Source organism: Ranitomeya imitator, chromosome 2 (genome assembly GCF_032444005.1).
Source record: "Ranitomeya imitator isolate aRanImi1 chromosome 2, aRanImi1.pri, whole genome shotgun sequence".
Classification (NCBI taxonomy): Eukaryota; Metazoa; Chordata; class Amphibia; order Anura; family Dendrobatidae; genus Ranitomeya; species Ranitomeya imitator.
Window position 1 is genome coordinate 275,338,721 of NC_091283.1, and position 13,336 is coordinate 275,352,056.

The following is a 13,336-nucleotide window of genomic DNA, read 5'->3' on the forward strand; positions in this document are numbered from 1 at the left end:
TTAAACTGCATTTGGCCTACTTGTTTGGTTGGGCCTTCTAACGGTGTCTGCCGCTGCTTGTTGTTCTCCACTGAACAAAGCTGAGCCTCAATTTTCACCCTGTTTCAGATATGAAACTGCATTTGGCCAACTTGTTTGATTGGGCCGACTAACGGTGTCTGCCGCTCCTTGCTTTTCTCCTCCACTGAACAAAGCTGAGCCGCCTGTTTACTCCTGTTACCAATTTTGAACTGCATTTGGCCCACTTTATTACTTGGGCCTGCTAACTGTGTCTGCCACTCATTACAGTTGTCCTCCACTAAACAAAGCAATGCCGCCTGTTTAGTCCTGTTACCACTTTTGAACTGCATTAAGCCTACTTTATTATTTGGGCCTATATCTGTGTTTTCCTTTAAACTGCTAGATGAGTCTGCTGGTAGATTGACCCAGACCACTACATTCCCCTTGCACTCTACACAGCCAGAATCTGACCCTGCTGAAATTCAGGTTCCCCTTCCCGCATACTATACCACCTTACACGGGGACAAAGAGGAAGGTGCAGATGAAAGTGCAGGTTCCTTCATCAGGTGGGGGGGACATACTCATTGGCACTGGCACAGGGCTCCTCATAGTACGCAAAAGTGTCTCTGGCAGTGGGAGGCGCCGCCCGCCGTCAAACACACCGCCGTACTATGAGGGGCCCTGTTCCAGTGCCAACTAGTGGGCCTCCCCTGCTTGCCGTGACGTATTCCACGTTTCCCAGGCCCACGAAAATCTTGAGCCAGCCCTACCCCCCACAACTGTAGCCAAATGACCCCCTGTTTTCAATGCCTAACTATTATTATAAAGTAAATTAAGATTGACAAGCTTAAGAAATAAGAATTGATGTTTTTGGCATTAAAATGGGCACTGTAGGTGTTTTCCTGTCCTCCAATCACTGCCGACATTGATTCCTCATTGACTTGCTTTGGGTTTCGTGTTTCGGTCGGCCCCCGACTTTTCACAATAATCGGCCGATTTCACCCGACCCGACTTCACGAAACCCGACTCGATCCTAAAAAAGTAAAAGTCGCTCAACTCTAGTTCCGATAATGGCACTTTAGAGACAGTCCAGAACACAGGCTGGATAGCATCCAGCATCCAGCTCAGTCTGGAGATAACACACAGGAGGCCTTCTTACCTGCACCTTCTATTACAGACACGGGACTCTAGAGAGGTCATCGGCATTGCCATGTAAGATGCACAAGCCAGGTAGTCGTGGGTAAGCTTCTCTTCCCACTCGCTTTGGCATCCTACAGACATCTCATGTCCCAGTGTGCTGCTGCATGTAAAGTGCATCACACGTACTTTAGGACTGCCGGCCTCTTCTCCTTCTGAGTCCAGGAATCCCTCTTCTGGAACCAGGGCCGCTATTAATCCAGGAAACACAAGATTCATAAAAACAACAAACTTTGACTTGGTGAATAGCAGTATTTCCAGGCAGATGTAGAGGATAAGGCCCAATGGATTGTTATCTTTTCCCCCAGGTACCAGATACAACTTCAGCCCTGGTTCTCAAGAAAGGTAGAATGTCCCTCTCACTGTCTTCTCTAGCCCTAGGGAGTCTTTCCATCACTAGCAGTATATTCGGATTACCACACCTTCTGCCCCATGTAGTGTGAGTCCATCTTTCCTTGTACCTGAGTTCAACCGAGGTCCCCAACATCCATCTTGAGGTTGCCCCATGCCATTAGACGGAATCACACAAAGTCTATTTTCGGCAATCCACTGCCCCGAGTAATAGGCCCAAGCTGTGCCCAGCAGCCTCTTGACTTAGGCCTGCTACTTAACACGCTGCTCTCCACACTCTGTCTGACTCTGTATCTTCCTGGACTTGACCCTAACTCTCAGTTCCCCCTCCCAAACTGGGCCAGCCATTACAGTTAACCCTGTCTAAGCTAACTGCAGCCTCAGTGGGTATCATCCTTTTATAACATGCATAGACATAAAATGCATTTAACCCTTGGAGTGTCAGGGAGCAAACCACCAGCCCCACCACTACTACAACCATGTAGCTTCCTGGCTCTATGTTCTACATGGAAGCCGAAATCCTAATGGCGAGAAACCAAAGGTTAACACAAGCATTTTTCCCCTTTTAATGCCTCATCCACCTGAGTAGGTCCCTAACAGATAGTATTGTAATTCGTCCACCGCCACTTTATGGCCAAGCATTCCTTTTCTATGATGAAATAATTCTTCTTACATGCCGACAGCTTCCTACTCAAAGAACAGGGTGCTCTTCCGTTAAATATGCTTATTTCGCACATTTATTTAATCAGGACTTTTTACCAGATGCGATACTCTTAAAGACAAATGTCATGATATTTTCGTAAAAAATGTAGTGGTTTATTGGATTGTCCACAAAAAAACCCACATTGCAGCAAAGCATAAAGTAGGTTAAGTAGTTACAAATAGATTGTCCATTTGAGATTCTAAATGGTAAATGGCGTCTGTCTTTGTCATGGAGTAGAAGTCCTCATGGCTACCAGCTATTCATTCTGTCTGGAGTCCATGGAGAATGAAGGAGAGAAGGCAGGAGGTGACAGCCCCCACGTGACAGCCCCCCCACCTCCTAAGAGACATGATTATATATGTCCCATAGAACTCTATATGGTGTTAACTTACACTGAGCTAAATATATAAAGAAATAGCTTTTGTAATGTCAGTGAAAGGCAATGTGCTCAGTACAGAATTGAGAATAATTAAACATTGATTGGAACCCTCAGAGTAAATATATTAATAAGATCTTCTTTCTTCTTTCCTTCTTCTTTGGCAAAATAATTTAATGTCCACATTAATAGTAATAATAATAATAAATTGTTATACGTACTCAATAACATAATGATATGTAAATTCATGTTATGGTAAGCCGTGACAAATATTCATATAAAATATATATAATTATACTTCCCTATACATAATTGAAGCATCTTAGGTGCTATCATAATCATCTGATGTCATCTGGTCTTCATCTTGATGTCTTCTTGTTGGTTCTTTTCAAACAATCTTTATTATAATTCTTTTGAAATAGATGATAGCATGTAGATAGTGTATGTCATGTGTCAATCAAAGTCCATACATTCAAATGTTGATAAGAAAACAAAGTCCAAAAGATGAAATGTATCTTTAATATCTGTGCAGTGTCACCTTTAGAGACCTGGACTTACATTGGCTTGCCTTAGATATCATCTGGAATCCTTCCATATCATCCGCACTGGTCTTGGAACAGGTGTGACGTCTTTGGTCAGCACAGCAAGGGTTAAATTGACTCTTCCTTGCTAAACATAGCACCATAACCAGTTATTAATACACAAGACACATGTCAGGATTGTAGCGTCCTGACAATTACTTAATTGTTCACCAGATTTCTTTGAAGCTTTACAGGTTATAGGAAACCACTGGAACGTGATAAAAACGTAATAACACAGTTCATCTTAGCATCATAGGATCATCGTCCTCTCCAATTGTGGTTGTCAGTTTAGATACTATAATCATGGTTGTCGGTGATGGATACTGCAGTCGTAGTTGTCAGTGATGATATAAATTGTAATTGACACAGTCTATTATTACTCAGAAATCATAACTTTGTTACCTTGTAGAACTTCTGGATAGCAGCTTTTTCTTCTTGTAACTTTTAAGAATCAATTGAATTAAGGAATATGAAAAGTCTTTATTAACGTAACTCCAGTATCTTGATTGAAGTCTTCATTCCCTAATTCTATACCAAATCTGGAAATTTCCTAATCTATAATATCACAGCGTACCATAGCAATCAATAATATCCATGTAATTATCAGAATATTAATATGGATTTCATTTTTGGAAAAATAAAATAGTAATAAATTATAATACATTATTAACCATATTCTTCATGTGATAGGCATTTTTCCTCTTTTTATGCCTCATCCACCTGAGTAGGTCCCTAACACATAGTATTGTAATTTGTCCACCGCCACTTTATGGCTAAGCATTCCTTTTCTATGATGAAATAATTCTTCTTACATGCTGACAGCTTCCTACTCAGAGAACAGGGTGCTCTTCCCTGTTAAGTTTGCTTATTTCGCACATTTATTTAATCAGGAATCTTTAACATCTGCGATAGTCTTAAAGACAAATATCATGATATTTTCATAAAAAATGTAGTGGTTTATTGGATTGTCCAGAAAAAACATTGCAGCAAAACATAAAATAGGTGAAGTAGTTACAAAGAGATTGTCCATTTGAGATTCTGAATGGTAAATGGCATCTGTCTTTGTCATGAAGTAGAAGTCATCATGGCTTCCAACTGTTAATTCTGTCTGTCTGGAGTCCGTGGAGAATGAAGGAGAGAAGGCAGGAGGTGACAACCGCCACGTGACAGCCTCCCCACCTCCTAAGAGACGTGATTATATATGTCCCATAGAACACATGTTATCTCTATATGGTGTTAACTTACACTGAGCTAAATATACAGAAATAGCTTTTGTCATATCAGCGAAAGGCAATGTGCTCAGTACAGAATTGAGAATAAGAATAATTCAATTAATAATTAATTTGTAACACTCCCCGTGTATCACCTGAGAAAGGACTACTCCTAAACCAACTTCTGAGGCGTGTTTCTGGAGTACAAATTCCTTCTTAATGTCGTGGGCAACCAGATCCGGCTGCTTGCATATCAGCTAGTATCAGTTCTTGAAAGACCGTCTCCGCCTCCACAGTCCATTTGGCCATAGCTGATTTTGTCCACTTAAGGAGGTCCGTCAGGGGTGTGGCCATCATAGCAAAGTTTGAAAGGAATCTCCTGTAGTACATGATTCCCAAGAAAGAGTCTAACTTGCTTCTTTGAGAGTGGTCTTGGTCAGTTTTGGATTGCGTCCATTTTACTGATCTGGAGTTTGATCTCACCGCTACCTGCTACATATCCTAAGTATTTGCCCTCTTCTTTCCCCATGGCACATTTTTTCAGATTTATAGAAAACCCCACTTTTCTGAGAGCATCAAGCACCGCCATAGCGTAATTCTTATGGAGTGCGAGGATCTGGTCCATGACCCTCTGGAATGTGTCCGGGGCTCCCTGTAAATCAAACAGCATTCAGATGTTTTGGAAGCATCCATCAGGCATAGAGAAAGTAGTGTTATCCTTGGCTTCTTTTGACATGGGGATTTGCCAATAAATCCAAGGTGGCTATATACCTTGCCGGCCCAAGTCTCTTCAATCAGGTCATCGACACACTGCATCAGATATGCATCGAACTTGGAGACTTCATTCAGAGATTCGGCATATGTTTTCTTTACTTTTAAATCAGCTCTCGCCAGGCCTCAGGAATTCGTTAGGGCTTGAAGTTCACCCGCACATGGGATTCCGTCAGAACCTTGTGTTCTATGACATTTGTACACCCTTGAAAATCTGAGAATAGGTCCCTGTTCTGCTGCAGCAACTCTCGACACTGCTGTTTTTGGACCTGTCTTCGCTATTGCTATTTCTTCAACATCTGCTTCTGGCTTGATCAGCAAACATGGCATTTCAATGGGCTCCATGTCTTGCCATGGCTTGATAAGATTCACATGGTACACTTGGTACGATTTTCGTCTTCCAGGTTGGTGAACTTTGTAGTTCACTTCACCAAGCTTCTCCACCACTTCATAGGTGCCTTGCCATTTGGCCAAGAACTTACTTTCCCACTGTGGGAATTAGTACGAAGACTCGATCCCCAGAGCTGAACTTCCTCACCCTGGCTGACCAGGGCACTGACACTAGATTGAGTCTCTACAGGAGATGTCCTTTTTTTAATGGGCATTACCGCTCCTGTATCTGGATAATGTGCTCGATGAAGCTCCAGTGGGGGGGGGGGGGTGATTTTGGCTTCCCAGGTTTCCTTTGCTATATCAAGGAGACCCTGCGGATGTTAGCCATACAGAAGTACAAACAGAGAGAATCTGGTAGAGCTTTGTGGAACCTCCTGGATAGAAAGCAACAGATGAGGCAGGAGACAGTCCCAGCCTCAATCGTCCTTCTCTATGACCTTCTTAAGCATACTCTTCAGGCTGTGTGCACACGTTGCAGATCCACAGCGTTTTTTTCTGCGCGGAATTGCATCAAATCTGCAATGTAGTGCACACCCAATGTAAGTCTATGGGAACCGCACACTTGATGTGCACGTGCTGCGGAAAAAAACGCACAGAAACGCAGCATTTTATTTTCCACAGCATGTCACTTCTTTTGTGCAGATCTGCAGCGTTTCTGCACCCATTGACTTGCATTGTGTCAGTCCAATCCGCAGCAAAACCGCAGGTTTAAAAAAGATTTGTGGTTTTGCTGCGGAGTTGGGTGCGAGAAACACTGCAGATCGGGAGAAGGAAGAGTGTGTGGGTGGAGACTGTTTGTGTGGGCGGAGACTGTGTGCGGTGAAGATGTGCTTGTCTGTGTGCAGGTGTTTGTGTGTCTGTGTGCAGGGATCGCGGGGCTGTACGGGGATCGTGGGGGTCTGTAGGGATCGTGGGGCTGTACGGGCATCTGTGGGGCTGTGTGTGTTTGTGTGTGTGCGTGGCTGTGTGTGTCTATGCGTGGGTGTGTGTGCGGGTCTGTATGTAGGCAGGCATCGTTCGATGGGACTACTAATCCCATCCGTCTATGCCTGCTACAGTGACAGGTAGCCGGATGATGGGACAGTATAGTCCCTTCATCCGGCTACTGTGTTCAAGTGTAAAAAAAAATAACCACATACAGAACATACAACATACAGTGCATACAACATACAGTACATACAGTGCATACAACATACAGAACATTCAACATACAGAACATACAACATACAGTACATACAACATACAGTACATACAAAACATACAACATAGAGAACATACAACATACAGAACATTCAGTACATACAATATACAGCACATACAGTATATACAGAACATACAGTGCATACAACATACAGTGCATACAACATACAGTATATGCAACATAAACATACAGTACATACAACATACAGAACATACATACAGTACATACAACATACAGTACATACAACATAAAGTGCATACATACAGTACATACAACATAAGAGTACATATTCACCATCACCTTGATCCCCGAAGCCATTGCTCACCTGTAAAAAATATTAAAAATAATAAACCAACAATATACTCCCTGATCCAATTAATATGAATGTCCCACGACGATCTGCCGTGGAGAGCTGCCGCATCAGCTGATGCGACTGCTCTCTGGGAAACAATGATGGAAGGTATCATTCTGCACTGTATCCCTCCGCCGCTGTGAGAAATAGTTCCTACTCTTACTTGCGGCACTGCTGAACTACAGTAACCTCTTCAGTGATGCACTGCAGGAACCATTGTCTCCTGTCAGTGTGTAACTGGAGGCCTATAGAGCAGTGACATATGGTTGGTTTATTATTTTTTGCAGGGGATCGAGTATGGTAAGTATGGTGAAATTAAGAATATTAAAATACTTTATTCTGGCTGTCTTTTTTTAACTCTTTCACTACTATAGGATTAATAATGAATAGGCGTCTTATTGACGCCTCTCCATTATTAACCGGGCTTAGTGTCACCTTACAATACAAAGGTGACATTAACCCCTTATTACCCCATATCCCACCACTACACGGGAGTGGGAAGAGAGGCTAAGTGCCAGAATTGGCGCATCTTACAGATGCGCCATTTCTGGGGAGGCTGGGTGCTGGTATTTGTAGCCAGGATGGGGGCCAATATCCATGGCCCCTCTCTAGGCTATGAATATCAGCCGGCAGCTGTCTTCGTAGCATTTCTGGCTATAAAATATAGGGGGACCCCAAGTCATTTTTTGGGGGTCCTCCTATTTTAATAGCCAATAAAGGCCTCGCAGACAGCTGTGGGCTAATATTCATAGCCTGGGAAGGGGCCATGGGTATTACCCCATTCCCAGGCTACAAATATAATGCCCCCGACCGTCGGCTTTCCCCCTCTGGCGCAGAAAATTGCACGGGAGCCCACGCCATTTTTTTTCAAAAATTAAACATATTGTTCATTAATAAACATCGGCCTTACTATTATATATCTATGCATATCTATAGAGATATATCTATCTATCCATCTATTATCTATCTCATTCCTTCTATCTATTATTATTATACATTTATATAGCGCCATTTAATCCATGGCGCTTTGCATGTGAATAGGGGACAAATATAGACAAGTACATTAAACATGAGCAAAAAAACCAAACAAACAAGGCACACCAGTACATAAGGAGGGAGGGCCCTGCCCGCGAGGGCTCACAGTCTGCAGGGGTTGGGTGAGGATACACTAGGAGAGGATAGAGCTGGTTGTGTGGTGGTTCAGTAGGTTGAGGATCATTGCAGGCTGTAGGCTTGTCGGAAGAGGTGGGTCTTCAGGTTATTTTTGAAGGTTTCTATGGTAGGCAAGAGCCTGATATGTTGTGGTAGAGAGTTCCAGAGTATGGGGGAAGCACGGGAGAAGTCTTGGATGCGGTTGTGGGAAGAAGAGATGAGAGGGGAGTAGAGAAGGAGATCTTGAGAGGATCGGAGGTTGCATGAAGGTAGGTACCGGGAGACTATCTATTCAATCTATCTGTGTGTAATGGAGTGTGGGTTGGACAAATGTAAAAGAGGAGGTTGGAGAAGAAATAACATCACAAATCTTTTTTTTTTTTTGTTCAATAATACATCTTTATTAAAGGGAACCTGTCATCCCCCAGGCATTTGTAACTAAAAGAACCACCTTGTGCAGCACTAATTCTGCATTCTGTCAAGGTGGCTCTTTTAGTTCTTGTCCCTGCCAATGCTGAAATAATCGGTTTTAGAATTTGTCCCTCATACCTTGAATTGGTCAGGGGGGCAGGTCTTTCCCCTCTAACACAGACACACCACAGCCGTCAGTTACTTCCTCATGTCTCCCTGTCGCCGCCTCCTCAGCGTTATGGCATTTTCATGGCACCTGTGCTGTAATCTTAGTCCTTGGGCATGCACAGTTAGCGCTGCTCGTCCACTGACAGCACATGATGTCTTTCTTATTGCGCCGTGGATACGCGGCCCAAGATCCCGCCCTGCAGTCTCTTCTGATTTATTCACACTGCGGGGCTGGGAATCTTGGGCATGTGCAGTACTTATCTGCGGCTCTCCCTCATCTCCCTCCGCCTTCCTCCTACTGTGCAGCGTCATAGGAATCGTCAGATATCGTCAGACTGTACTATGTTGCTGCACAGTAGGAAAGCGGCGGAGGGAGATGAGGGAGAGCCGCAGATAAGTACTGCGCATGCTGTTATGAACTGGTGGTTTAGGAGCAACATGGGACGAGCTCTGAAGGAGGTAGTACCTGTACTGACCGCAGTTCCTAAGCTCAACACAACACTAGAAGTAGCCGTGGGATGTACCTGTCACTCCCTAGACACCTCGTCACAGCCTGAGAACTAACTACCCCTAAAGATAGAAACAGGAAAGCTATCTTGCCTCAGAGAAAATCCCCAAAGGATAGCCCCCCACAAGTAATGACTGTGAGTGGAGACATACATAGAATGAAACCAGGATGTAGCAAAGGAGGCCAGTCTAGCTAGATAGATAGGACAGGACAGGATACGGTGCGTTCAGTATAAAAACTACAAAAAATCCACACAGAGTTTACAAAAATGTCCACACCTGACTAAAGGTGTGGAGGGTAAATCTGCTTCCCAGAGCTTCCAGCTAGCTGAATTGATCCATACTGACAAGCTGGACAAAACATAGAATGCACAGAACAATTAAGTCCACAACAAGTGGACAGAAAAGAGCAAAGCAAGGACTTATCTTTGCTGAACTGGTCAGAATATCAGGGAAATCCAAGCAGAGATGTGAATCCAACCAGGAACCATTGACAAGTGGCACTGGCTGAAGGGAAGAGCCAGGCATAAAAGCCGAGCAGAAAGACAATCAGTGGAAGCAGCTGCAGACTGCTAAATCCAAGGAGCAGCCATTCCACTTAAAACCACCGGAGGGAGCCCGAGAGCAGAACTCACAAAAGTGCCACTTACAACCACCAGAGGGAGCCCAAGAGCGGAATTCACAACAGCATGCCCAAGATTCCCAGCCCCGCAGTCTTAATAAATCAGAAGAGACTTTACGGTGCGGGATCTCGGGCCTCGCGTCCACGGCGCAATAAGAAAGACATCATGTGATGTCAGTGGACGGGCAGCCACCTTGACAGAATGCAGCATTAATGCTACACAAGGTGGATCTTTTAGTTACAAATGCCTGGGGGGTGACAGGCTCCTTTTAAGCTTTCAAAAATGCATACAAATTTGCATCAACAAACCGCATGAAAAAATGCATCAAAATTGTGCAAAAAAACTGCAGGCAAATCTGCAATGTGTGCTCATAGCCTCAATGTTTTATTGAACCTTTCCACAAGGCCCTCCATCTGAGGATGGTACATGGACGTCTTCAGTTGTGTAATTTGCAGGGCCTTACACAGTTCTCTCATCACCTTACTCATAAAGAGTGTTCAATGGTCGGTCAGGATCTCCCTCTATAATCCTGTCCATGGAAACCTGTGTACCAACTTGCGGGCTATACTTTTCACAGAGAAGTTTCTCAGGAGAAATGCTTCAGGGAACTACGTAGCATAGTCAAGGATGACCACCATGTATTAATGCCCACTAGCAGATTTAACCAGGGGGCATAACAAGTCCATAGCAATTTGCTCAAATGACACCAGTATGATAGGTAATGGCACGAGGGGACTTCAAAAGTGAGAGGAGGGAGCAGATACCTGGCAGATGGGACAGGACCTGCAATGCTTTAAGATTTCCTGGTGACATCCAGGCCAATAGAACAATCGCATTTCCCGTTCTTGAGTTTTGTCCACACCCTGATGACCACCTAAGATATGTGAATGGGCCATCCCGTACACACGGCTCCGCTCCGTACACACACAGCTCCGCTCCGTACACACACGGCTCTGCTCTGTACACACACCACTCCGCTCCGTACACCTCTTACACACACGGATCCGCTCCGTACACCTCACACATGGCTCCGCTCCGTACACCTCGTATACACACGGCTCTGCTCCGTACATCTCTTACACACACGGCTCCACTCCATACACCTCTTACACACACAGCTTCGATCTGTACACCTCAAACACACACGGCTCCGCTCCGTACACCTCTTACACACACGGCTTCGCTCCGTACACCTCGTACACACACGGCTCCGCTCCGTACATCTCTTACACACACGGCTTCGCTCCGTACACCTCTTACACACACAGCTTCGCTCTGTACACATCTTACACACACAGCTTCGCTCTGTACACCTCATACACACACGGCTCCACTCCGTACACCTCTTACACACACGGCTCCGCTCCGTACACCTCTTACACACACGGCTTCGCTCCGTACACCTCGTACACACACGGCTGCGCTCCGTACACCTCTTACACACACGGCTTCGCTCCGTACACCTCGTACACACACGGCTCCGCTCCGTACACCTCGTACACACACGGCTCCGCTCCGTACATCTCTTACACACACGGCTTCGCTTCGTACACCTCGTACACACACGGCTCCGCTCCGTACACCTCATACACACACGGCTCTGCTCTGTACACCTCTTACACACACGGCTCCGCTCCGTACACCTCTTACACACACGGCTTCGCTCCGTACACCTCGTACACACACGGCTCCGCTCCGTACACCTCGTACACACACGGCTCCGCTCCGTACACCTCTTACACACACGGCTCTGCTCTGTACACCTCATACACACACGGCTCTGCTCCGTACACCTCGTACACACAAGGCTCCGCTCCGTACACCTCATACACACACGGCTTCGCTCTGTACACCTCGTACACACACGGCTCCGCTCCGTACACCTTGTACACACACGGCTCTGCTTCTTACACCTCATACACACACGGCTCTGCTACATGACTGTAAACCCCTCCTGACCCCACACATAAACTTCCCCTCATCCAGCACCATGACAACCAGCACAGCAGAGTCCTGCATACATTGAGGCCCCTGATCATGTGACCCCCGACTCCTCCCCTCCTGTGACCTCATCACAGGTCCTGTGCGCACAGAGCAGCCATATTTCTGGAGTGCGGCTCTGCGGGTGGAGTTAGGTGCTGGAGGCTCCATCAGGGCTGCCACTAGAAATTTCGGGGCCCCATACTGGCAAAATTTTCGGGGCCCCCTTGAAACTCCGCCCAGGCTCCACCCCAGCCCCGCCTCCAGGCTCCACCCCCCGAACTGTCCACAGTCCCACCACTCTCTATTGGAAAATCTCCACTTCTCACCTATCACACATTGACAGTTCCCATCACCAGATCACACATATAGCCGGCAGCTTTTGTTTTGGCCAAAAGATTTTTTAAGCCGCCACCACAACAAGGTAGACACTTTTGGCCGGGCCCTACTCTACTGTAACCTACTAAATATTTGTTAAAATATGCAATACAATTTAGGTATATTTTTATTTATTTTTCAATTTTTAAAATGACCTATAATACTACATACAAGGAACAAATACCACACTATGACCAGATGACATATTACCACCACAGTGATCGAATAATATAAAATACAAGGAACAAATACCGCTACACCATGACCAGACCACATATTACCTCCACATCATGACCAGACCACATATTACCAACAATGACTGAATACTACAATACTGATCAGTAATACAAAAAAAACCCACAATACTATCACCATCAGTGCCATTATGCACAGGAGATCTGTAATTAGTAAGCAGTGTCTGTGTACAGGTAATACAGTGATCACTGGTGACATTACACACAGGAGCTCTGTATATAATGTATAGATAATACAGTGATCACTGGTGACATTGTACACAGGACCTCTGTATATAGTATACAGTGTATAGTGTAAGTGTATAGGTAACACTGACTCACCAGTGACGTCTCTAGGTGAAGTCCTTCATCTTTCATCCAGCACAGACCGCCATCACTTTATCCAGCCAGGACTCGTCTCTGCAGGAAATAAAACAGTTATCTCGAGTTCCGCTTGTAGAACACATTACTTAATTTTCCCAACTTCTACATTACACCACATGAAGAAGGCAACATAGTATCACTCTACACAGTAACAGGACCGCCCCCCCCATTTAAAACAGTATACTCAAAAAATAAAATAAATACATCACTGCAATAATAATATCCCTTAATTAGCCCCTATGGTAATATTCGCCATCCTGGCCACCGTGTGTCTCATTTCAGGCTCCAGCCATATGTTCTCTCATCCTGCCCTCATGAGTATCCATTCTACCCCATATGATCTCCCCATCCTGCCCCATCTGTC